Here is a 26,973-nt window from a genome sequence, read left to right on the forward strand (position 1 = left end):
TACCTGCAGCGAGCCAACAACCTATAGTGCATGCACAATAAACTTATTGTATCGGGTCCAAAGTCTCGAAGCCTGGTCATTACTCGTATAAATAGTTATGAGTTTCTGGAATGTTTAAAGTTGCAACACTTGCTGCCAAGCTGACAATATCTAACAAATGTTTCATTATGTTCTTTCATTAATAAATAAAAACTAAGGATTTTCGGACATATGTTTATACGAACTTTTTTTCTTGTTTTGGTATGAGGAACATGCCTCCAAGTTATGTCAAAATATTTCTGAAACACCCTGTATTACTGATTAATTTCTGTCTTATATTCATCTCAAATGAAACATTTGTCACTGCACAAAAACGCTGCAAACTTTTACATCAACACAATAATTGATTGACGTCAGCCCGTGTTTTGCGTAATTAATTTCAATGTTTTGTTTGCAGCGCCAAGACGATAGTACAAGACGCCATGTCTTCGTGCAAACTATCACACTGGACTTCTGAGTGAACACAGGTCTATGTCATCACATCGTCAACATCACGCCAGTCCGAGTAAGTTATTAGTGTTAGTACTCCACCGAGGATTGAGATAAACATACATTTCTGTGCTTAATGGATATTAATGATTGAGCGACAATACACAATGATGAGGTCTGTGTCCCCGCCCTGAATTATACTTTTCAAATTAATTTAGCGTTGCGTTGTTTGTGGGAAATTGTTACGCCAAATAAACATCTCCCTAAGGACTCGATTGTCTGTTCATACAAAAGGCTTGCATTCGACAACAATTAAATATTCATGGGATACTGAATATAGCCCTAACGTATTTCACTTCGAGGGCTTTTCTGCTATCAGGACAGTGTTATGCTATGAACTAATAATTATTGTACTGACGTCATATTTTCTACCTTGTTTGGTTATTATGTGTAGAGTCCGAAGGTTTAGACCACATTCTCGCCCTCAACTTGTAACATTACGTTTGCTTAGGCGCGGTGCATAAGGTACACTGACGTTCAAAGATATCTGATCCTATTAATGGATAGCGATCGATAATTTGCTGGTATAAGTGTGGCTTATTTAGTTATTACTTCTATGAATAGATGGCGAAGATAATAGTCACTGTTACCAATGGTAGATAAATATACCCGTGTTACAGAATTCAATTTTTTATCCCACTCTATTGATTGTAAAACAACATTGAGTTCGGGTGTAAACCGCTGATATTATCTATTAGAAGAATAGTTCATGTTTAATCTAGATTATAATTTTCCCTGACACTTTTAATGGCTCCCAACAATGGTGCCACCTATTGGAAACTAGCGGAACTCTTTCCAAATTTGTCATTTTTTTATATCTTTCGTTCTGACATCCCTTGGCTGGAGAGTTCGTTTACAAGATCATAAAATCATAGGCCGATCGATACCTTTGAACATCAGTGTACACTGACGTTCGAAGATATCTGATCCTACTAATTTGTTTGTGTGAGTGTGGCTTCTTTAGTTATTATTTCTATGAATAGATGGCGAAGATAAGTCAGTGTTGCCAATCCTACATAAATATACCCACATTATAGAAGTGAATTATTTATACCACTCTACTGAATGTGAAACAACACTGAGTTTAGCTGGAAACCGAAGATATTGTCAATTTTGAGAATAATTGAAACGTTGGGCCGAATAACGGTCCATGTTACAATTTTTCAAAATCGAGTTTTTAATGGAATAATGCTCTGTATAGTCTTACACAGCTGTCAGAAAAAATGTTTTTCAATATCTGTATCAGAGGCGCTTCTACACGAGTCAGAATCATGAATTTCTTGGTTGGAACAACGGTCTAAGTCACTAGTCACTTCTAGCGTATCCAGTTGTTTACATCGTATCGGGAGTTATTGCACGGGAGTTTGTTCTCTTTACAAATACTGGGTACTTGAACTCTGTGTATCAGTTTTCTGTTGATCTATTACGTAAATGGACGACTGCAAGACAGTGACGTTTTCTACTGTAGATATTATCCGGCTAAATAAATCTAAAATAGTACATTATGCAACGAGCCTATAATGCTAGTAATTAAGACGCGAAGATGTTTATGAATCGAGCGCAAGCTCGTTTCATAATTTTCATACGAGCGTCTTAATTATTATTATAGGCAAGTTTCATACGACTTTTTATGCTCTACCATATTTCTAACTTGAAATTATTCGTAAGTATTCATGTTATTGTTATGTGAGTGAGTGCAATAGCCTACCTCATGAATTGTGAGATGTGCGCAGACGCGAAAGTATTGATTTTTTTCGGGAAACGAATGTCGACGACCTTGATATAATCTAGAGAGTAAGATAAACATTAGTCTTGATATAACCTTGAAATTGAATTCGACATTGAAAAACGAGATGACAAATTGAATTTATTTGACTATTATTTACAATTAACGCTAATTATTATAGTAACAGAACATAACCTTCTGTGACAGTATTGGATTTCCAGCCTCCGTGACCTTTCGATAGTTGTCTTTCGATTGCATATCCGAGAATAATCGAAAATCTGAACTTTAATGAATAGGTGTACTTTAATGACATGCATTAAAGGACTGCTACCAGGTGTATAATTACTACATTTCGGCATGGTCGAGCATAAAAAAATAATGATCCAGACAGATTAATATTAATGGATGACCATCATAATGAACCAGATTCATAAAAGCAAGTCATTAGAATGAGGAAAATCTTGAGGTGGTAGAATTTGACAATAGCAATAATAATAATAATAATAATAATAATAATAATAATAATAATAATAATAATAATAATAATAATAATAATAATAACAATAATAACAATTATTATTATTATTTTTGAGCATAATTTGTGTTGTTATTACAACAATTATTTTTCGGTATTTACTTGATATACTTGACGTGCCAGGAATTCAAAGTCGGGGTTGCTGGGTGTGGGGCGCGAAATCGAAAATGCTATTAAGCCTGGTTTCAGACTTTTCCCTTAATATCTAAATTGATGTGTTTTTGTTTAAATTGAATTCAATTTAAATAAGTAATTATTTAAACTGGGAAGTTTTGAAATGAAAGCCTTGCATATAAAGATTGATTTTATATTTATTTGATATAATATTTACTTGATATTTATTTATACTAAATTAAAGGAAACATATCAACAATCAGGAATGTCCGTTGTTTATATTTGTATATAATATGTTTGTGTTCAGTACTTTTAATGGAAAAAAGGGGCTATTAGCCTCAAATCGTGTTGTTATTGATGAAGATAAAGATGATGATGATGATGATGATGATGATGATGTATTAATAAGTAACGGTTACATATTTGCATAGAGTATGTATGTAATTGATTAGAACTCTATACCACATGGTAAAATACGATTCAGTGAATGGAATATTCGATAAATTATTACCAATAACTTTACTATCATAATCAGCACCAATATCCGGAAGAGAAGGAGAAAGAGAATCAGGATGAGGAAGACCATGATGGAAAACGTACCTGCTAAGAAATTCTATCCATGACATTTAATGATGTCTTGTAGACGAATGGAATTGAAGATTAATTTTGATAAAATATAATTGAATACCGGTACAATAAAAGACTTTGACATTGTCATTAGGGAATTTTGAGATTTTTTTTATCTTATTACGATGAAATGAGGAAAAGTAAGATGGAGACCCGTAAGGGTTAATCCCAGCCCTTTCTTCTGAGAGAGGCTTTGTCTACAATAGATGTAATTAAGTGATATCTTCTCTTCCCTTTATGTGGCAGCCAACGTCTCTGCGGACTCACCAGTCAGTCCCTCACGTCAAACATCGAATCGATTTCGGTTCTATTATCTACTACTGAATTTACTAACTTGTGCATGCGTAGTACTTCGTTCCCATCAGATCCAATCGCATGTATGTACAGAATGTTTGGGTTTATTGTTCGGAATTTCAATAACATGTTCCTTTCTTCAACTTTAAATTAACACGACATTCCAATATCCGAAATGCTATGGTTATAATTTATTCAAGGACTTCGAAATTGTTAAGCTGTTTTTCAATAACAAGGATTCTCAGAACACGTCATTTTCATGTTGGGGACATTGGTATAGACACAAACCTTAAGTGAAATGAAATGAGGGAGAGAAGTATACAAGTTTGTCAAGTTAACGATTTCAAACACCATACATAGGCCTATTTCATAACAAAATCCAGGAAAATAATCAGAACTATACCCATATGATATGATACGATATGATACGATATGATATGATGTGATATGATATGATATGATATGATTATGATATGATTATGATATGATATGATATGATATATGATATGATATGATATATGATATGATATGATATGATATGATATGATATGATATGATATGATATGATATGATATGATATGATATGATATGATATGATATGATATGATATGATATGATATGATTGTCAGCCAACTTTACAATTATTCATAGTTATGGTGGAACATCACATTTCTGCTTTTCGATCCACCATCCCTTTAATACGTACCACCCTTTTCTGTTAATACTAGTGGATTGTGCAGCAAATGCTGCAAACTAAGTTCGTTGGACGTTCAAATAAAAATTTTTCAGATTTATTTTCAATGAAGAATACCAGACATAATGAAAGTTATTTGCTTCCATAATAATGAAAGATACTCTCTCTCTCTAGCCAATACTGAAGAGAACCGCGCATATAAATATCTACACCACACCGCCATTAAATATATGAAAAATACCAATACCACTTGATTAATAACTATAAAAATATTTGATTTTTAATAATATTATTATCTTACGTAAGTTTTATAGCTTTCAGTAACATATACTATATAGCCGCCACTCAGTAAAATATAGAAATCAAAATCTAATTTAAGTTTTCTCTACATCTACTTATATAACCCCAAAACGTTTCACTTTCGTATCATAAATATAGCATTAATATGTATAATTAATGAAAAATAGTCGCATCATGGCATTAACTACAATAATGTTTCATTTCTAATGGTAATAATGTCATCAAACCACCTCAAGTTTGGTAGATTTTAATATCCAATATACAGCTGTACCCAGAAAATTACACACCACAGAATCGAACCTGTAAATTATTTTTAGTAAGTTAAATTTTTAATAACCAATTTAATTTGAGCTCTAAATATGTGAGCATTCTTGCAGATCATGGCCTTCGTGTACTATTGTTTACTGTAGTGTGTGTTTTGTTTTATTCTGAAATGCAATTAGCTAGTCCTCAAAACTGACGAGAGATGGATTTCGGAAAATAGGAAAATGATGTTGAAAAATTGACATTCCACTGAAAACTACTATTTTTCTGAAAAACTTTGAGTTCCAAGCTTCAAAATGAGGGGTCATTTATTCAAATCCGTTCAGCCGTTTTCCCGTAATTTCCATTACCAGTTCAAATTATATTATATAGATATTCATTTGCCAAGTATTTGCGACTAGTTGCAAAGAAACCTAAATATTCCTTTGCAACAATTTTATTGTTTTAATACACTGTACTTGAACAGTTTTTAATTACTGAAATCTTTCTTTAATATTGTATTTTATTTTCTATAGGTCTGTCACGAATCTACCTGTACTGTGTATTGTTTCGTAAATAAAACATATCATATCGTAAAAGTACAGTGTAAACATAAAATTACATTCTGTCAGTATAATTAAAATACATACGGCTGTAGACGGAATAACAAATGGAATAATGTACTTCATGCCAACACATACCGAAATGTTGAATGTCCAGAATAAAGAAAGCAGGATTCCCTGTGGTACAGAAGAGATGGAAAACTGTGATGATGATGATGATGACGACGTAAGGGAGAAGAAGGAAAAGATTATGATAATGAAACAGAAACCTTTATATTTGAAAGATGTTCAGTGTAAAAAAAAGATTGAGCTTAGAGATTATATGAAAACAGAACGTTGTGTTCTCCGAAATGAAGGAGAATATGGCGGTAAATCGATTCTCTTATTAACAGTTAAAGCAAGTCTAGAGGGGCTATAAAGACATAAAATGTTAAGGAGATGTGATGTAACATAGCAGAAGGCAACGAACAATTTCGGAGAACCAAGTCTTTAAGAGGAAAGATAAATTACCAGGGATACCGCAATAGCCGAAGACGGAGCAATTTACTATCTTCCAGATAACATGCTGCATTAAGCTATATACATTACTGTTCTGCCCTAGGATCGAACCGAGATTTTGATGTCGCTGTTATAAAGCCTTAATTGCATGAACCGCAGTAACCCCTGTAATTAATTCGTCACTCTAGCATCTAGTCCAAGGAATGAAATCTGTATTGTAATCCAGCTCTGGATCAACCAACATGTATTTAATTAGTCCTAGATTACGCATAATCTTGTAACTTGTAGGTGAAATGAGATATTGATCAAGATCAAAGAAGAGAACGATGCATATCAATACGATTTCAATTAGAATGTTGTCTTATAAAATTATAATTTCCTAGACATCACCATAACAAAAATTGACAACAAACACACCTACAAAATATACAGAAAACCAACCACCACCACACACATACACAACACATCTAACCACCCCATACAACACAAACATGCTGCATTCAGGACAATGGTACACAGATTACTCAACATACCCATGAGTCAACAACACTACAATGAAGAAATGAACACAATCAAATACATAGCACAAGAAAACGGATACAATCCAAACATAATAGACAACATCATAAGAAAGACAAAACAAAAACTTAACAAACACAAAAACACGCAAAACACAACACAAATACAAGATCACAAGAAATACATCACACTAACATATGAAAACAAAAGCACACATAAGAAGATCGCATCTTCATTCAGAAAGCAGAAATACAACATAACATACAAAACAGAAAACACACCACAAAGTCATCTCAACACACAAAAAACACAGGCAAATAAATACGACCACACAGGTGTATACAAACTCACATGTAATAGTTGCAATAAGTTCTACATAGGACGGACAGGCAAATCATTCCAAACACCCTACAAAGAACACATTAAAGCAATAACCAGAGGACACAATACATCTACATACGCCGATCACATAACCAATGCCAACTATACATACAATAACATAAATGCGGAAATGGAAATCCTACACATACAACCCAAGAACCAAAACCTCAACATACTAGAACAATACGAAATATACAAACACACTAAAACACACCCCGATCAAATTCTCAACACATAGATCAATTTCAGTACACACACACTATTTGACTCCGCTTTTCAACACCTTTCAACAATCAAACGCACCCACATAACAGACAGAGAAGTTCGAGATGACGCAGAGATCTAGTAGGCTCTGAGAATGGTGTGTGAAGCACCGAAACAGCTGTAAGCCGCATAAACTTATATAATTAACACGAGTAAGTCCACTAGTTAATTAATTAATTATAATATGGTTAGTACATTCAGTTTTCCATCTTTCCAAAATTATATCACGGTCCAGAACTTCGCGATCATTGTTAATAATAATATGTTGGGTTATTTAAAGATTTTAAAACCTCTGATCTTGTTGATACACATTGGATTTATAAAATCATCTGCCCTACAATAAGGATAACCACAAGGATCGAGAAAACAAAAATAGACTACGTATATAAAAGTTTACAATGAAACAATGAAAATATATACAATAAATTTCAAAATAAAATTAAATTACTTGAAATAGAGATGAAATTGCAAAATTTCAATTGAGTCATTTAGAATTTCTCTAAAGATTTTCTCAACATTGTGTGAATCGCTTTGATTTTAAAAGGTTATAGGTGTATTTGCAGATGGTGCCATGAACTCCAAAAAGAAGTCCGTGTACTGACCAACGATTAGCCATGATGATGTACTGCTTGCTAAAATAAGGGATGCAAGGTTCATAGATGATTCTCTTTTCATCATCAGTAAGTTTTGGCTATAGTGCATCTCTTTCAAACCTGATAGTCGGGTCTAGTATTGTTCCTGTGTTCTTTTTTCCATCAATGACAACAATATCTGCTCGTCTTGTTGAATCATCTTCCAAGACGTAATGCACTTCTTCATGGACTTCTAATACTTGTTGTCTTAGGATGTCAGCAAGCATTGTCCTTACCCTGTGATGGCGGTTGTTCCGCAGTAACTCAGTCTCTTGGCAGAAACCTAACACATGTCCTAGTGTTTCAGTCTCGTCACAGCCTGGATGGCGGCGACGGGTTGTGTTGAATGCTCTACCTGGGACTGACCATACTGTAGAAAGGTTGCGTGACATCTTATAGAAGTCTATAATATTGTGGAATATTGTTTATTGTAAACTATAACATCGTTTATACTGCTCCGCTATTTAGTAGAATGCGCTTGAGTCTACAGAAAATAGCAAAACAGTACAACGTGGTCTGTTGTGACGAGAATCCAAGCCCCCGCATATCGATAAGGCATCATGTCACAAACACGTTCACGTCTGAGTATTACTCACAAAGTAAATATTATTCAACGCCTTGAAAACTGCACAAATATTAAGGATAATGTTGGAGAGTTTAAGGTAATGTTTATTTATTTATTTATTCATTTATTTGTTTATTCATTTGTTTAATCATTCATTTATTTATTAATTTACTATTGTATTTTATAAATATACAGGGTGTAACGAAAATAGTGGGAAAAACTTCAGGTATGGATTATGTAGAGAAGAAAAAAAAAGCTTACATGAACATGGGTCCGGAAATTGCCGCGCTATAGGGGTTATAAGGAGAATCATTGTGCATTACAAAACTTAGGTAGTAGTTGATTAATGTTTGTTTACAGGAACACTTCAAAATGTCCAGCTCCTGCCTGAATACAGGCCACAGTTCGTCGCATTGACGTCTGGACTTGCTCCCAAATTCCTGGCGTAGCAAGTATTTAAAGTAATTTTTGACGCGTATTTATGCTACGAACTGTTGCATTAGTTACAAAGTTTTCACGATTACATACGAGGAAGTTTATTAATGAAAGAATATACTGTCAACCATGGGCATTATTTGTAGTTTTTTTTTGACAATATTGCTAAACGTTTCCCTAGATTTGGTACCTACTATTATTCTAATTACTCTTCTTTGTAGTAGGAATATACCGTACTGTTACTATTTGTAGAATTTCCCCAGAATATTATTACAAAACTCATTACCGAGTGAAAGTATGCAAAGTATGTTGTTTTTAAGGTGCCGGTATTGAAGCTCTTAAGTTCGACAGAAAACAAGTTCTACATCCTATAATTCGACTGCTTACGTAGGAGAATTAGACACGCCCCTATACCGGCACTAAGAAATGGGTTTTCCATTTGAATGGGAATTGGTTCTGTGTCTTGTAGTGATACTTTTGTTAAAGGAAAACAGAACATTTTATTGATTAGGACATCCATATTTAATTACTGATTTTAAATTAATGGACTCTTCTTTTTCTATTTGAGAATTGTGCCGTTTGTGAGACGGAACTGTCGAAACCCACTGTGGTACTAGAAGCGCATGCACAAGTCTCGGGGCGGGCAGGAAATGCAAGTACAGTACTGTATTCGTTGATGAATAACCAATAAGAATTTGTGTTCATTTCACCTACTATACCCACTACCTTTATTGGACTGAACTTTTAATTCTGTTCAATGGAACTTAGGAGAGTCCACTGTATTTAATATCTCTTGCATAGATCTAATAGCAAAACATGCTGAATCTAGCTTGGGCACCTATTTTGTCATGATTTTTCCAACTTAACACATTATTATCAATTTTAAGATAATAAATTTGGTTGTGTTGTTTATATTAGTGACCTGTTGTTAATTACTGCGCTTGAAATTTGCCAGGTTCAATTTGGGCTGATGAAAATTATTAATTACTCGACTTTGCATTTGATCTGAAAAGCGTTGAGATGAAACAAAGAAAGTGTGCAAAACATTTACCTTCTTTGGTTAGTATAATGGAATATTAATTCTGGTGCGAAATCTATCTGATGTAATCTATTAAAATTATAAATCAGTTTCGAAAGAAAACTGAATTATGCCCACTGCTGTTCTCGTATCTTACAAATAACGCAATTCTCTAATATCCCTCCATAAGGAATATTTCCAGTCAGTAATCATGATTTCCTGGATGCTGAGTATTTCCAATCTTCACGGAAGAAGTAATAAATTGAAAAGCCTCTTCCACTCAGTCACTCTGCCTTTGATATCAATGATACACCATGTTCTGACGCTGCTATAATCTGTAATCAAGAATTGATGCTGCTAAGAATAAAATATGAGGAAGATGGCGTTGCTATATTCAATTCAGGAGGATCAAGGGGAATCTTTTGTTCTTGCAGCGCACATTATTCAGGACATTGCTTTCAGCTATTCGTTGCTCCATTTGGAGCCTGTTGTTCACAATCTTTCTTCCCTCTCCGGGCAAATCCATCTTCCTACATATTACAGTTTCTGTCTACTAGATTTGTTTTCAGAGTCGAAACTTCCCATTTTCTCGACTACTGACGGCGAAAATCCCAGCTATTCTATGTCTTTATCCCTTAGGATGCTATCTTTTGTCACAGGATTATATCGTCGGATAAAAGACGGTGTTTCATCCTGAGATCTTATATTCAATATTATACCCTTAAGATAATTTTGAATGTGTGCACAGCAATTTATATGGCTATATATAGCCTAGAGTACTCAAGGCAGTAACGTGTTATATTTTTCACTAAGCAATATCTCTATTTTTAAAGCCTCACTTTTTCATAATATTATATCACCATCATATCTACAAACACCGGGAAAAAATAAAATAATAATAATAATAATAATAATAATAATAATAATAAGGACAAATTTTATCTTACAAGTTCTCGCAATTATCTCTATTATTATTCAAAACGATATTATTTCCCCTTCACTCCTGCAGGTTTATATTACAAAAATAATTATACAGAATGTTCCATTTATCTTTTCACAAAAATTCATTTTTCTTAGGCCGGGTACACACAGAATCAGACGCGACGCTACGTTTTGCTTTACAACGCCTCGCGATAGCTTAAAACTGTCTGCTCGCGACAACTGATATGCTGGCTGTGTGGGTTTGGAATACTGGCCTAGGCTAGAAAATGGCGTCAATGAAAGAGGATTGTCTATATGAGAAATTCTTTTTGTATTTGGTTATTATTTCCTAAGGACGCTTACTACGCCTAAAAATCTATATGATTGACTGTGTCTTAACATTAAATACTACTAATTTAGTACACAAACGTCATTTTTTATGTTTATGACTACTTCACGACTCACAATAAAGAAAAATGATATATTAAATCAAGAAGTAGGCTTACTGCAGAATTATTCACGTGGTAGACTACTATCATCTCATTTCCAATTTCTCACATATATTTAGAAACCACATTATTGTCGTGATATTGTTTCAAAGAACAGAACGTATCTTTCCTGTACTAAAACAACTAATTTATCCGCATCGAGCTCCATTATCAATAATCTGCACTACTCAACAATAGTATTCGTAGATGTGAAAGCGTGCAATCATAGCCACTATTAACGCATGCACAGTACACTGCAGCTATCAGACTCTCCTCGCGACGAACTTCAAGCAGTCATTCGATGTTGTCTCTCCGTGTCTGCTCGCGACCGTCGCGCCGCGTCTGATTCTGTGTGCACCCGGTCTTAGGTGCCAAATGAAAAATTGTTTCAAACAAAAGTTGTTTAAGTGCAATGGAGAATTAATACTATGGGCATACCTCCTTCATAAAGGAAGTACGAGTAATGGCTTCATTTCTTTAAAAGGCAACATGTACTTTTTATTCAAGGAATCTTGAAGGCCTGTTTAAAATTGTATCACAGTGTAACATTCCAAAACACAAAAAATATGGGCGTAAAATAATATGGAATTCATAATGTGTGAATTACTGCAAGTTCGAAGTAAAAGGAGATATCAAATAATAGACGACTTTAAGATATTTGGATCTCATGGGGAGACTAAGAGGAAGGCAGAAAATATGAAAGACTGGAGAATGCTGGATTTGGAGCGAAAGACCTGCCCTTGAGCAAAATGCTATGAATGAATGAAAGAATTATTATTATCATTATTATTAACCATGTCAGGCTGGTCTTCATTTCATGTACGGGTACAGTAGTGGCAAAAAAAAAAACGGACCGACCCTTGTAGCTGATTTCAGAGCCTTGTTCACTCCAGAGCACAATAGACTGGTAACTAAGACTTTCGTGTTTCGAATCCTGCCTGGGAAGGAAACTTTTTTTTTTTTTGTTCCTTATTCAAATTTATTCCCAATACTTTTCGATTGCAGCGTTATTTGCTACTTAATTAACTTATTATTCCCATAACATGAATTTTACCAGCTATCGAAAAGTATTGGGAATAAATTTGAATAAGGAACAAAAAGTTTCCTTTCCAGGCAGGACTCGAACAATGAAAGTCTTAGTTACCAGTCTATCGTGCTCTGGAGTAAACAAGGCTCTGAAATAAGCTACAAGGGTCGGTCCGTTTTTTTTTTTTTTGCCACTACTGTACATCCTGTCTTAAGAAATAATTTTAACCTTCGTGTATATAAAATAAGTGTAAAAGAAATGTGTGGAAGCACTGCTGGCAACACTGTTTAAATTTACGGCAATTAAATTAGAGTATGAAACATTGCCACAATGAGTGGGAAGAATCTTTCGCTATACTTATTTGAACATTCTTCATCTGGTATTATTTCATAAATCTATTGTAGGATATATCACATTGCTTCTTTGATTTTGCTGACAATTTTCCAATGATACTCTCTCTTAAGCTTCTTTGATTTATATCGTTTCACTTTCCTAATTACTGCGTTCCTTTTCGAACTCCAACCGTAATGTTTCACATATGAACCGCCAGATGGCGTTTAATTGAACAGCTGTCATGTCGATCAATACTCTTAACAGCAGTAATATATATATACATGAAATAAATTATTAAATGAAATAATGTGTTTATAGGCTTAAATGTTGAACGACTGTCTAAATATTATGCAATGTCGAAACATTATGCTAATTTGTTGGTAGATTTGCTCAAGATAACAAGGTTTGCAATTGAACAGTTTACATCAGCTTCGTGTCTATGCGGATGACGTGAATATGTTAGGAGAAAATCCACAAACGATTAGGGAAAACACCGAAAATTTACTTGAAGCAAGTAAGCGATAGGTTTGGAAGTAAATCGCGAAAAGACAAAGTGTATGATTACGTCTCGTGACGAGAATATTGTACGAAATGGAAACATAAAAATTGTAGATTTATCCTTCGAAGAGGTGGAAACATTCAAATATCTTAGAGCAACAGTGATAAATATAAATGACACTCGGGAGGTAATTAAACGAAGAATAAATATGGGAAATGCCTGTTATTATTCGGTTGAGAATCTTTTGTCATCTAGTCTGCTGTCAAAAAATCCGAAAGTTAGAATTTGTAAAACAGTTATATTACCGGTTGTTCTGTATGGTTGTAAAACTTGGACTTTCACTTTGAGAGAGGAACAGAGATTAAGGGTGTTTGAGAATAAGGTTCTTAGGAAAATATTTGGGGATAAGAGGGATGGAGAAAGTTGCACAACGCACAACGCAGAACTGTACGCATTGTATTCTTCACGTGACATAATTAGGAACATTAAATCCAGACGTTTGAAATGGGCAGGGCATGTAACACGTATGGGCGAATCCAGAAATGCATATAGAGTGTTAGTTGGGAGACCGGAGGGAAAAGACATTTGGGGAGGCCGAGACGTAGATGGGAGGATAATATTATAATGGATTTGAGAGAGGTGGGATATGATGATAGAGACTGATTAATCTTGCACAGGATAGGGTCCGATGGCGGGCTTATTTGAGGGCGGTATTGAACCGGCGGGTTCCTTAAAAGCAATTTGTAAGTAATGAAGTAAGTTGGTAGATTTGCTACTACAGTCGACCTATGGCCTCGTTTCGCAGGCAAATGTCATTTGTAAGAATTTTATAAATATGTAAAAGGAAAGTGTTTTGTACAGGAAAGACTTAATTCTTTTTCACTGCTTTTGAAATGCAGCACACACTGTAGATTTAATAAAAATTCATAGTACATTTACAGTCATATTTTTCAAGATATCATAGTATGAAATTCAAGGAATCGACAACCTTGCTGAAGAATCCGATATCGCAAGAAGACGTATGGGATCCGTGAGACTCTACTTATAGCTTATTGAGGGGAATGGAACAAAAAACGGATGAGAAGGGCAAGTGAAATGGAATGGAAAAATAAACGACAGAGGATTTGACGAAGTAGATTATGAAACAATAGACGAAAGAAAGGAAAAAGTCACCATATTCCTTTTAAAATATGTGAATAAGAAAATGGTTGGTGTTAGAAAAAGTAGAGTATAGAGTGATGGTGTCTACCGATATGATGTGAGTGTGTGTTCTCTCGCTCTCTCTCTCTTTCGTTCTATATAAAGAATTTTACTTTATTCCCTTGCAAGGAAACATATGTGACTTGAGTAGGATTCTGCCGAGACACACGTCGTGCATTATCGGTACAGTATGGAATTTGAATTTCATTTTATTTTGCATAAGGACTATATTACAGTACCTATGCATAACAAAACAAATACGTTAAACACAAAATTAACACCATACTTATCAATAAGTAAAGGTAATAGAGAGGGATGTCTCTTACCCGCTACATTATTTACCACACACTGTAAAGTTTGCTATACATAAGAATTTAACATGAGAGATTATGAATTTTGAGTAGCCTACACTATATCACTTAGGAATTAAAAAATATACACAGTGGACCAATAAAAACCGCACAAAATTTAAATGGTTATATTCGAGTAGCTAATGATTTCACTTGAAAGTTTATTTGACAGGCAAATTTTCACAGTACTTGTAGACCGGGAAAGTACTGTAATATTTAATTTTTTACCATTTACTATACATTATTTCTTATTTTTGTAAGGCAGTTTATGCCGAACTAAGCATTATGGTCTTACGAGTTCAGTAGGCCAAGTCATTTGTTGTGCTATCATTTGTTTTCTTTCGTTTTGAGTTCTCATTTTGTGAATATTTTCATTGAACATTTGCACCAATATTATAATTTATCTGCTTAGGAACTACGCTCAGCGAGAATGGTCTATTTCAAGTGTACAACCACAGTCTACTATATACAGTCGCGAAGCTTGAGGTGTTTTTTTGCAAATCTCGTGATAAAGCGCTCCAAGCGGTTAGCAACTAGAAACAATAGACTGTCCATGGTCGACTTTGGACTGTGTCGTATTTCTATCGAGTGCTAGCTCGTTGCGTATTTCACATTGATGCTTGTGAAATGTTCGTATTGGTTATAATGAAAATGTTAATGGATGAAATATAATAATTGGAATAATAATATGGGACAAGGAGGAGACGTTTGTAGTGCTACAAATTGTAGCAACAGTAAGAGAAAGAGGCCAGAGTTATCCTTTTTCCGATTTCCGAAAGATTCAGAAAGGTTCCTGGATTTCCACAAGAATGCTGTGCGGAAACAACCGAAAGGACATTAGATACCGGTTAAAGTTCTGTCACTTAGGCTGCTAAATTTCTAGAGACATAAAGGTTAGGTCTACTTTTTTTTCAAAGGATATATTTTTAATTGTAGCTATTAATTTTGTTATTATTTTTATGTGTTATTTTACTAAAGACGTAGAAAAATTAAGTTTGTTTTAATGAAATTTATTGATCACGTTTTATTTTCAATTCTGGTGGGATTATTATTGCTTAGGCCTACTTTTTTCTTCAAAGGATATGTTTTTAATTATAGCTGTTAATTTTGTTGTTTTTTTTGTTGCTTTACTAGAGACGTAGAAAAAGTCTGTTACAATAAAATTTATTGATCACGTTTTATTTCCAATTCTGGTGTGATTATTATTGCTTAACCTCATCCCACTTTGTTAACTACGTAAGCATACACTACAAGTACCGGTACACGTAAGTTACTCCATTAATTCATATTTCCATTATTATTGTTGTAAAGAGAAATGCAAATTAATATTTATTGGTTTCATAGTTAATTATCGCTATCGCTATAATCTTGAATGAGTGAAGCTATTATAGTAAATTTCAGTTCGTTTTGCACAAACAAAAATTATATTAACTTATTTCTTGCAGGTATCTTCGAGTTTATGGTGGAATTTAATATACTTCATTAAAATAATAAATTAACTTTATGAATTTAATATTTCATTAATGGAAGGAAAGTGTTAATTTTTCCAAAAGAACACGACAACGAAAGTGTAACATATTTTGTCGGCTGCTAGGAGAGAGATCTGTGATGATGAGGCGATAGTAGCGATCTTAGTGGTGGGCAACTACCCATGTTTGCATTTTTACTACATATTGAGCTTCGCGACTGTATATAGTAGACTGTGGTACAACGATTGATTAGCAAAATACGGACATGATATCCCTCCTGAGAGGTTATTGCGTGAAAGATCGCATTTCTCAGAGTCTCTGATGGTTTCCGTTGGAGTTTCCTATGGAATATTTTATATGGAGTCAATTAGAAACAAGAATTCGTAATCTTGAACATTTAAGACAGCGCCTTCTTGAATTTTGGGACCGGCTTGATCAAAGACAGATAACCAGTGCTATTGGACGATGGAGAAAATGTTTACAAATGGCGGTCACGTAGAGCAGCCGCGGCGAAAATGCTACTCACGAGCACATTGTGGCTCGCAGTGCTTTTCTCTCGCTTCCTACCTACAACCCCCACCCTCTCACTCACTGGAGTCAAACTCCGTTCTATTTGTATTTGTCTCGGACCTGCGAGTGGCGTATCGTCGCAATATCTCTCTCGAAACCATGTACTTCTATAAAAAACGAAAGTTTCAAGTAGGATGGGAGGATGCATTCTTTTGCTTACAATATGATGAAAATATTAAATGTATGATTTGTTCACAAATATTAGTAGGAAAACGGTTGTATAACATAAAACGGCATTATAAGTTACATGTTACTGATGAAACATTAAAAGGTTAAGTGTTATTATTATTATTATTATTATTATTATTATTATTATTATTATTATTATCATTATCATTATCATCTCTGTACTTCGATTCTTTTGCAGCAGATGTACGAATAATGCGGTTAGATTTTGAATTTAAACTCACAGATTTACAATGTGACGTTAAATGAAAGCTAGATGTAAAGACTTGACAGATATTGAACTTTTCAAATCTTTGGAAAAAAATAAATATTTGAAGCTTCGTTCTTTCGCTTGCTCTGTTGAATGGCTGTAACTTACGTTTGTGAAAAATTATTTTCAACAATGAAAATAGTAAAAATCAAATTTAGATCACGACTGACAGACACAGAACCAAAGCTGTGGACTGTTATTGGATTGCTTGAAATTAAAATTATTTCGCTATAATGGTTTAAAATACGATCCATTTTCACAATAAATTATTTAATAAAATTACTCCAAGCATAAGCTCCGTTCTTAGGAAAATATTTGGGACTAAGAGTGATGAAGTTACAGGAGAATTGAGAAAGTTACACAACGCAGAGCTGCACGCGTTGTATTCTTCACCTGACATAATTAGGAACATTAAATCCAGACGTTTGAGATGGGCAGGGCATGTAGCACGTATGGGCGAATCCAGAAATGTATATAGAGTGTTAGTTGGGAGGTCGGAGGGAAAAAGACCTTTGGGGAGACCGAGACGTAGATGGGAAGATAATATTAAAATGGATTTGAGGGAGGTGGGATATGATGGTAGAGACTGGATTAATCTTGCTCAGGATAGGGATCAATGGCGGGCTTATGTGAGGGCGGCAATGAACCTCCGGGTTCCTTAAAAGCCAGTAAGTAAGTAAACATAAGCTCCGTAAGCGTCCGTATAATTCGTAATATTCCCACACATTTTCATGTTTGTACGTGTGAAATTACGTATCTTCTTTGTAAATGTTATAGTAACGTGAAATTATGTTATAAATTTGCTTAGGCCTACAGTTTTCTTAATGTTTCTTACAAACAATCCGACGTAAAATAACTACGAAGTTTCTTACTTGCTTTAGTGCTGTCATAGAAACAGAGCAATAATTCGAAACAAAATAAAAACCGAAATTGAAGGACTCCCTTGATAATAGTCACGAAGAGTCGTAACATGGCCAGCAATCAGCAGTCCGATGCGATAGCGGCTGAAGGGAATTCTGAAAATTCGCAGTGATGTGTAGTCCTTAAGTGGTTCATGTTCCAGTCTAATTTTTTAAGCGTTACAATATTTAGATCTTTTCATGTAAATTTTTCAAATTTTTATTCTTGTCATTAATATCAATATACTTCATTAATACATAGGCTACCGTTACACGGTTTTACACTCGCTGTATCACTTTCACTTAACATTGTTATTATGAAAGTAAATTCACAAAACGATATGAAATATGACTTTTTTTATTCAGATTCGACTTACCTGATTTACGAACTGTTCAAGCAATCTTGAGCAGGAATAGTTCGATAGATAAATTATCAGCTTTGGTGTAGGTAGATATTGTACCGTCTTCCAGGCATAGATATTTTCACTTCTGACCTATGCTCAAAGAGGAATTGAAGAGGGCTACAGGGGTAAGAGTATTCTCAACCTCAAACAGTCAAATTACCCTTAGAGCACTTGACTGTATCCAGGTTAAACCTAAATTAATATGGAAATACCTCCAAATCCAACAGGAGTATCCATAGAACAATTCAGGGACTGCGATACCAGGTACCAGGTCATCAGGATATGCAGGTGATTCACAAGGATTTATCATCCCTTACGAAGCTTATTTCCGAAGACATTCTAAGCAAAATATGTCATACAAACATTTGTCCTAATCTCAATATTTTCAGAGTTACACTGGTTTCAAATTGTTAGTAAAATACCATTATTCTTCAGTTTTAAGGGTAAAAGAGTATTACACATAAAGAATGAACTATTCAGGAGTATCATTTCTTTAATTAGCTAATATTCTGGCGCTAGGAATGTGTTGTGAATTCCATAGTTGCTTCGTACAGATTTTTTTTTTTTCGATTTGTAACTACAAAATTACATTTTCTTACACATTATTATCACAACAATTGTTACAAATCACGCCACTCTTGTAAACATTAGGATTCATAATTAAACTGTAAAGAATTAAGTTCCTAAAGTCGTATGATTTGTAACAATTTTTGTGATACGTCCGTAAGAATGATGTCATTTTTAGTTAAAAATTGAAAAAAAAAATGTGTACAAAGCAACTGACAACATATTTTTAGCTTCAGAATACTAGCCAATTAAAGAAATGATACTTCTGAATAGTTCATTCTCTATTTGTAATATTATTTTACCCTTAAAACTAAAGAAAAAAGGTATTTTACTAACAACTTCAAATTAGTGTAACTTCGACAATCTTGAGAGTAGGACACATGTTTATATGACAGTTTTTGCTCATAATGTCTTCGGAAATAAGCTCCGTAAGTGATGTAAATCCTCGTGAAACATCCTGTATAAGATAATGAAGAGACAAGCTGACCGAAAAGAGTTGGAGTAGTCTGTGGAATTGGCAACGTAAATACAAAAACTTCAATAAAACTATTGACTTAGAGAGAACATCAGAAAAATTTACAATATTTTTTCCAATCTTTAGACAGAACTCTTCTTGAGGCTTCAGACAAACTATAACAAAGTATTTTATACATCTGAAGAGAAGAAAAGTTAAGAGAGCGGTTCGTTTATTTACTGTCCACTAATATCATTTCAGGGAACATCTACACCATTCTCTGGTACTCCTTCATTAGATCCAGGTCCTTTTTTTTTGCGAATTTCAAACTTAAGAGACTTTTAAAATATGGTAGTTTTTCCTGAGGGAAAAAAGCAATCTGGATTACAATGCCTGCACGAACTGTCACAATAGTTTTTAAAACAAAAAACAAAGTTCCATAACAGAAAAATTGCTATACAGAGTGTTTCAAAAGTAGAGGACATAATTTCAGATATGCATTCCTCATATGTAGACAATACAAAAAGTTCATTACAACATGTGTCCGGAAATGCTTGGTTTCCAAGTTATGGCCTCCAAAACAGTGATATTCAACATGTGGACCGGAATCGTTGATGATCGCTTAGTTGTACCCCATGTACTTGTACACAGACTTACGGGGCAGGTGTACACAAACTTCCTGTAAAACACCATACCTGATGTTTATGAAAACACTCCACTGATCATTCGTCAACAAGCTCACTACATGCATGATGTCGCACCTCCACACTTCAGTCGTACGGCTCCCGGTACTTGGATCGAAGATTTCGTGGTCGGTGGTTAGGTAGAGGTGGCCCAATTGCTTGGCCTTCACGCTCACCTGTTTTGAACCATATCTATTTCTACTTCTGGGGCCATTTAAAATCACTGGTGATTTCGTCTCCGGTGTCTGACATGGAATCCCTTCGGAATCGAATTGTGGCAGGTTGTAAGGCAATTCGAAATACTCCTGGAATTTGGGATCATGTTTGCAGGGCCATGAGATATCGATGTGAGGCCTATATTCAAGCAGAGATTACAATTTTGAACATCTGCAGTGAAGGGAAGAAAAACGTTCCGGTTGAATATCACTTTTTTGAAGGCCATAACCCGGAAACCAAGCATTTCCATACACATACTGTGATGAACTTTTTGTATTGTCTACATATGGGGAACACATAGCTGAAATTATGCCCTCTATTTTTGAACAAGATGTATAATCCACATTTTGGAAGATACACAGATTGGGTTTTCAGTACAAACTTCATTTTTAACAGACATTTGGCCCCTGTATAAACATCAGGATGTTTCATAGAAGTATAAGGACAGGAGTGAAACTTCGCTTATGGAGGGATGTCCTTAAACATTTGGTAGAAACTGTATTTCCCCGCTCTCTAAACTGTATTTCCCCGCTCTCTAATGATAACACTTCATTTCATTGCCGTGTATGGAAACCGGGTACAATGGATTTTTACGAAGACGAGGCGCCACGTAAGTTAGATGCGAGTTGTCTTGTCGTAAACATTTTAATATGTTATTATTGACATAAGTATACGTGAATTTTAAAGTCGTGGATACTACTGTTAAACATTGTTTTATTATGTTATGAATTACGAGTACTTGACCATATTAAATTTTTGAAAGAGTAATGGAACGGAGAAAAATTCTCTCCGGCGCCGGGATTTGAACCCGGGTTTTCAGCTCTACGTGCTGATGCTTTATCCACTAAGCCACACCGGATACAACCCCGGGCGCCGGACAGAATCGTCTCAGATTAAGCTCCAAATCTTGAGTTCCCTCTAGTGGCCGCCCTCAACACTACGTCATAGATGTCTATGAACGTAGGACCGAAGTCCACACATGTGCTGAGGTGCACTCGTTATGAGTGACTAGTTGGCCGGGATCCGACGGAATAAGCGCCGTCTTAAATCACGAAGTGATTTACGCATATCATATATATTATTTTAAAGTACCGAAGTACATATGATATTTCCATGCAGATATTCTGCGTCATCATACGATGAAAGAGTAATGGAACGGAGAAAAATTCTCTCCGGCGCCGGGATTTGAACCCGGGTTTTCAGCTCTAAGTGCTGATGCTTTATCCACTAAGCCACACCGGATACAACCCCGGAGCCGGACAGAATCGTCTCAGATTAAGCTCCAACTCCTGGGTTCCCTCTAGTGGCCGCCGGAGAGAATTTTCTCCGTTCCATTACTCTTTCATCGTATGATGACGCAGAATATCTGCATGGAAATATCATATGTACTTCGGTACATTAAAATAATACATATTAAATTTATTTAGTACTAGGAGTTTAATTAAGTGCGTCAACAATGTAACTACCGCCTAGCCGTTATGTTGCGTGAGATATGTATTAATACCTACACTTGAAAATTAGGGCTGTATGGTATTCAAACCCTCCACCAACACACAAATAGTAGCCTATTTCAAAATAAATGTGATTGTCTCTTGTACAAACATTCCCATAATGGATTTTTTGTACACTATCAGCAATTTGTGATCACTAAAAATTATCTCCTTTGTTCGTTACTGGATTTCATCTGATTGATTATTTGATGGACGTGCGGTTGGTGATCAACTACTCACCATTCGTTTCGTGATTCCAATTTGTTAGCAATCTGGGAATTGTATTGTTTGTGTTGTTAATACAGTTGCGCGTATCGTCCTTTGTGCCTATCTGTATATTTCACAGTCTACATTAATACGTAGTTTCTTCTGTTGCAACCGAGCGAGGTGGTTCATGCGTTCCACACGGGACTCGCATTCGGGAGGTCCGCGGTTCAAATTCTACGACTGACCAACTTGACTCTGGAAACTTTCATTGCCACGATTTCATATCATTCATCTTCATAATCTCATTCTATAGGCATATTCCGGTTATGCCGCATGTCTTCGTCCGCTTGCAAGAGGGGCGTCCTCTCTGAAACTGTCTCTAATCTCCAGGCCTTCCGCAATGTCTATGCCAGGATTCATTCCTTAAGAGCACTTTCAAGGGCGCATCGCCATCTTAGAAGGGCTGTCGGAATGGATGCTGTACTGCTTTTTCACTTGGTAGTATGAACTTAGGGCGGGGAGTGTAGGAGGCCCATTGAATTAGCGGATAAGGGGTCTTATGCGGCCGGTGGTCTAGTACACTTCATTCTCTACTGTTACTACTACTACTACTACTACTACTACTACTGCTACTGTTGGAATGTAATTTTTAATTATTGTCATGTCCTGGGGGCCTGTCCACACGGTGAACTTCTACGAAATACGCGGCATCATAAAGTAAGATCTATAATAGCAACTGCCTTAAGGAACAAAGGTTGTTCAGTATATGAAGAAGTGCACGGCATATCCAGTGAGGGCAGTAATCGAAGAATTGACATCATTGCATTGAAACCTCCATCTCTTGAAGGTTACATCATAGACCCTACTGTGAGATTCGAATCGCATGAACATCAGCCAGTGGTACCACACCTGTGGAGTAACGGTCAGCACGTCTGGCCGCGAAACCAGGTGGCCCGGGTTCGAATCCCGGTCGGGGCAAGTTATCTGGTTGAGGTTTTTTCCGGAGTTTTCCCTCAACCCAATACGAGCAAATGCTGGGTAACTTTCGGTGTTGGACCCCGGACTCATTTCACCGGCATTATCACCTCATATCATTCAGACGCTAAATAACCTAGATGTTGATACAGCGTCGTAAAATAACCCAATAAAATAAAAATAAAATAACATCAGCCAGAAGAGGTACACGAGGAAAAAAGGAATATATATGAACTTTCCATCAATTTTTATAAGGACAAATACCATCTGGAATCCATCGTCATTACGGGACTAATGATAGGAGGGCGTGGGACCATACCGCGGTTCCTAGTCGACTTCTGTAAATATTTTGGCCAGCATAAAGATATTTTAAGAGATTTAACAATTGCAACACTCAAAGGATCAGTAGCTATTTTCAGGCATCATACATGTAGATTATGATTTTAATTCGCATCTTCTTGACGTCACTTCGTTTATTATCATGTGTTTCAGTCTAATTCAAATTGTTATTTTTCACTCTAACAACAATGTATCACTAAGCCTCAAGGCATTTCTCTACTTATTGCGTCATGGCACTCTTTGTCAATGGCAACCTGTAGTGGTTACAGGAAGAAATCTATACTAATAATAAATCTGTAGCCGAAATTTTTCTGGTAATTTTCAATTTTCCAAAAATAATTGGTGTTAACATGTATAATTAACCATCCTGAAACCGAAAATCGCTTTTTTGAAATGTTTGTTTCTATGTCTGTCTGTCTCTATGTTTGTTTGTTACCTTTTCACGCGATAATGGCTGAACGGATTTCGATGAAAATTGGAATATAAATTAAGTTCGTTGTAACTTAGATTTTAGGCTATATGGCATTCAAAATACGTTATTTAAAAGGGGGGGTTCTAAGGGGGCTTGAATTAAATCTCGCTTATTATTGATTTTTGTGAAAAATGTTACATAACAAAAGATTCTTTAAAAATGATTTCTGATAAGTTTTATTCTTTGAAAAATTTTGATAGGACTGATATTTAATGCGATAAATGAGTTTTAAAATTAACATAACTGCCATCTAAGGCGGTGTATTGACATAAAAAACAAATGACTTCGTCTATAAGGGGCCTTGGACACAACAATCGAAAGCTATGAAACATAGCCTACAGACAATGTTTCTGTGTTTCTATGAAGTAATATAGGAAGCTAAATTAACCGATTTGTATAATTAATTATTATTTCATCATTCGAAAGTGTAGTTTCTCTGGATGGACATAATGCTATAATGTTATTACAGTAACTTTTGAGTCAATTGAGGACAGGTAAGATTAAAATAGCTTCTTATGCACAGAAAACTTGATAGGTTATTCTGTATATTCATTTCCTGTATTTCTTAAAATAATGCTTATGAACATATTCATTTTTATCTCAGAGAATTAACGAACTACGAGAGTGTATTGATTTAGTATGCAGTATTGGTACGTTAGCTTAGCAATGCATTATTGTATAACTCAAATTTTAACTATGCTCAATTGAATCGTGTTAAAATACATAAAATATATATGCAATAAATGCAATGTAAAAAAATGGGTATTGAGCCAAGCAGATTATGTTGCGCTGTTGTAAAAGCTGTTCCTCCTGAGATTCAAGAGCTCCCACAACAAATTAAAAACTTTCTAATTCGAGTACATCCGTTATCAACACACTTTTTACATAATATAATATAATATAATATAATATAATATAATATAATATAATATAATATAATATAATATAATATAATATAATATAATATAATATAATATAAACATAATAATAAATCTGTAGCCAAAATTGTTCTGTTAATTTTCGCTTTTCCAAAAATAATTGGTAATAACAATTAAGAAACATGTTAAAGGAATTGTCATTGCACCAAATGAGTGGTCTCTGGATCAAAATGATCGCATTTTAATATTTTAAATACAATTTAAATTAAGTAACATATTAAACGATTTATCCTTCTATCAAACACGAATGTTCCCTGGATCAAATGTCCTATTTTAATTATGTAATTACTTTATATTTATTTCTAAAGGGTGCAGCGGAGCGAACGGGCACGGCTAGTAAATAAATAAGTTACTACTGCCACCGGGTGTTTCCCCAGTTGCATTGTAAATATGTAAATACAATAGTTAATTGTGAATGCTCATATTTAAATACATTTATTTTAACATTATTTCCCTTCTCGTTCGCGTTGTCGTTTCCATTTCCAGTTTATTGTGAATCAGCCTTAAGCCACTGTCGAGCTGACGTGCTGAAGGGTCGTCCCTAACCCGCCTCTATAGCCACTCAACACTACTACTACTACTACTACTCCTACTACTACTACTACTACTACTACTGCTACTACTACTACTGCTACTACTACTACTACTGCTACTACTACTGCTACTGCTACTACTACTACTACTACTACTGCTACTACTACTGCTATTACTACTACTACTACTGCTGCTACTACTACTGCTGCTGCTACTGCTACTACTACTACCACTACTACTACTACTGCTACTACTGCTGCTACTACTACTACTACTACTGCTGCTACTACTACTACTGCTGCTACTACTACTGCTGCTGCTACTGCTACTACTACTACTACTGCTACTACTACTACTACTGCTACTACTACTGCTACTACTACTACTACTGCTACTACTACTACTGCTACTACTACTACTACTACTGCTACTACTACTACTACTACTACTACTACTGCTGCTGCTACTACTACTACTACAGCTGCTACTACAACTACTACTGCTACTACTACTACTACTGCTACTACTACTACTGCTACTACTACCACTACTACTACTACTGCTACTGCTACAACTACTGCCACTACTACTACTACTACTACTGCTACTATTACTACTACTACTACTACTGCTACTACTACTACTACTACTACTGCTACTACTACTGCTACTACTACTACTACTATTGCTACTACTACTACTACTACTACTACTGCTGCTACTACTACTACTTCTTATTCTTTTTCTTTTTTGTCTGTTAAAATATAATTTGAAGTAAGAAATAGGAATGAAATGGAAATAAAAGAGGATAAGTACTCGTATAAATGGAAAATGAGATAAAGAAATTACGAAATAAGATCGAAAATAATCACAGAAAGAGAAACTAATTGAGACAGTGGATGATACACACAAAAAAGGTGATAAGTATATAAATTAAAGAAACAGATGAAGTAAGGGATGCGAGGAAGTTTGATTAAAAGTTTCGAAAGATGCACAGCTTTATTATGTTACATGTCTTTACATAGAACTGCGTGTGTGTGTGTGTGTGTGTGTGTGTCTGTGTCCCTGTTTGTGTGCTTGCGTGCGTGCGTGCGTGCGTGCGTGCGTCTGAGATCTCTCAATGCGAAAACTAGGAGAACAAGGGATATACAAGGGAGCCAAGACGAATACAAGGAGAAAAATGAAGTGAGGAATACTAGAAAAACAAGGCGAATTCAAAGAATGCGAAGGAAATAGAAGTGGGAAAGGGGGAATATTAGAAAAACAATGGGAATAATTGAAGAGCACGGATAATACAAGGAGGAAAGAGGAGAATACTTGGAGAACAAGAGGAGAACAAGGATAATAATGGAAATAGAAGAAAAGCAAGTTGATGACAAGGAGAACAAGGGAAAGAATGAGAACCAGGGACAGATAAGGAGGAGAAAGGAAAGGCAAGGGGAATATAAGGGTAGCTATGGTAATGAAAGAAGAAAAGAGGACTGCAAGGAAAACATGAGTAAAACATGGAGAACAATGGGAAGACAAGGACGACAAGGGTAAAGTAAGGAGAACATTGAGAAGGCG

At 35.2% G+C, this 26,973-nt stretch overlaps 1 protein-coding gene across 1 annotated transcript in view; it reads left to right on the top strand.

Moving 5' to 3' along the window:
- The first annotated feature begins 442 nt into the window (after positions 1-442).
- The window catches only part of LOC138700255 (neuropeptide CCHamide-1 receptor-like), a 215,896-nt gene continuing 189,365 nt past the window's right edge, over positions 443-26,973 (top strand). Inside the window, exon 1 of the mRNA XM_069826749.1 lies at positions 443-544. The gene's annotated coding sequence lies outside the window, so the exon portion shown is untranslated. The remainder of the gene's footprint in view (positions 545-26,973) is intronic.

This window comes from Periplaneta americana, chromosome 5 (assembly GCF_040183065.1).
Source record: "Periplaneta americana isolate PAMFEO1 chromosome 5, P.americana_PAMFEO1_priV1, whole genome shotgun sequence".
In the NCBI taxonomy this organism is placed as follows: domain Eukaryota; kingdom Metazoa; phylum Arthropoda; class Insecta; order Blattodea; family Blattidae; genus Periplaneta; species Periplaneta americana.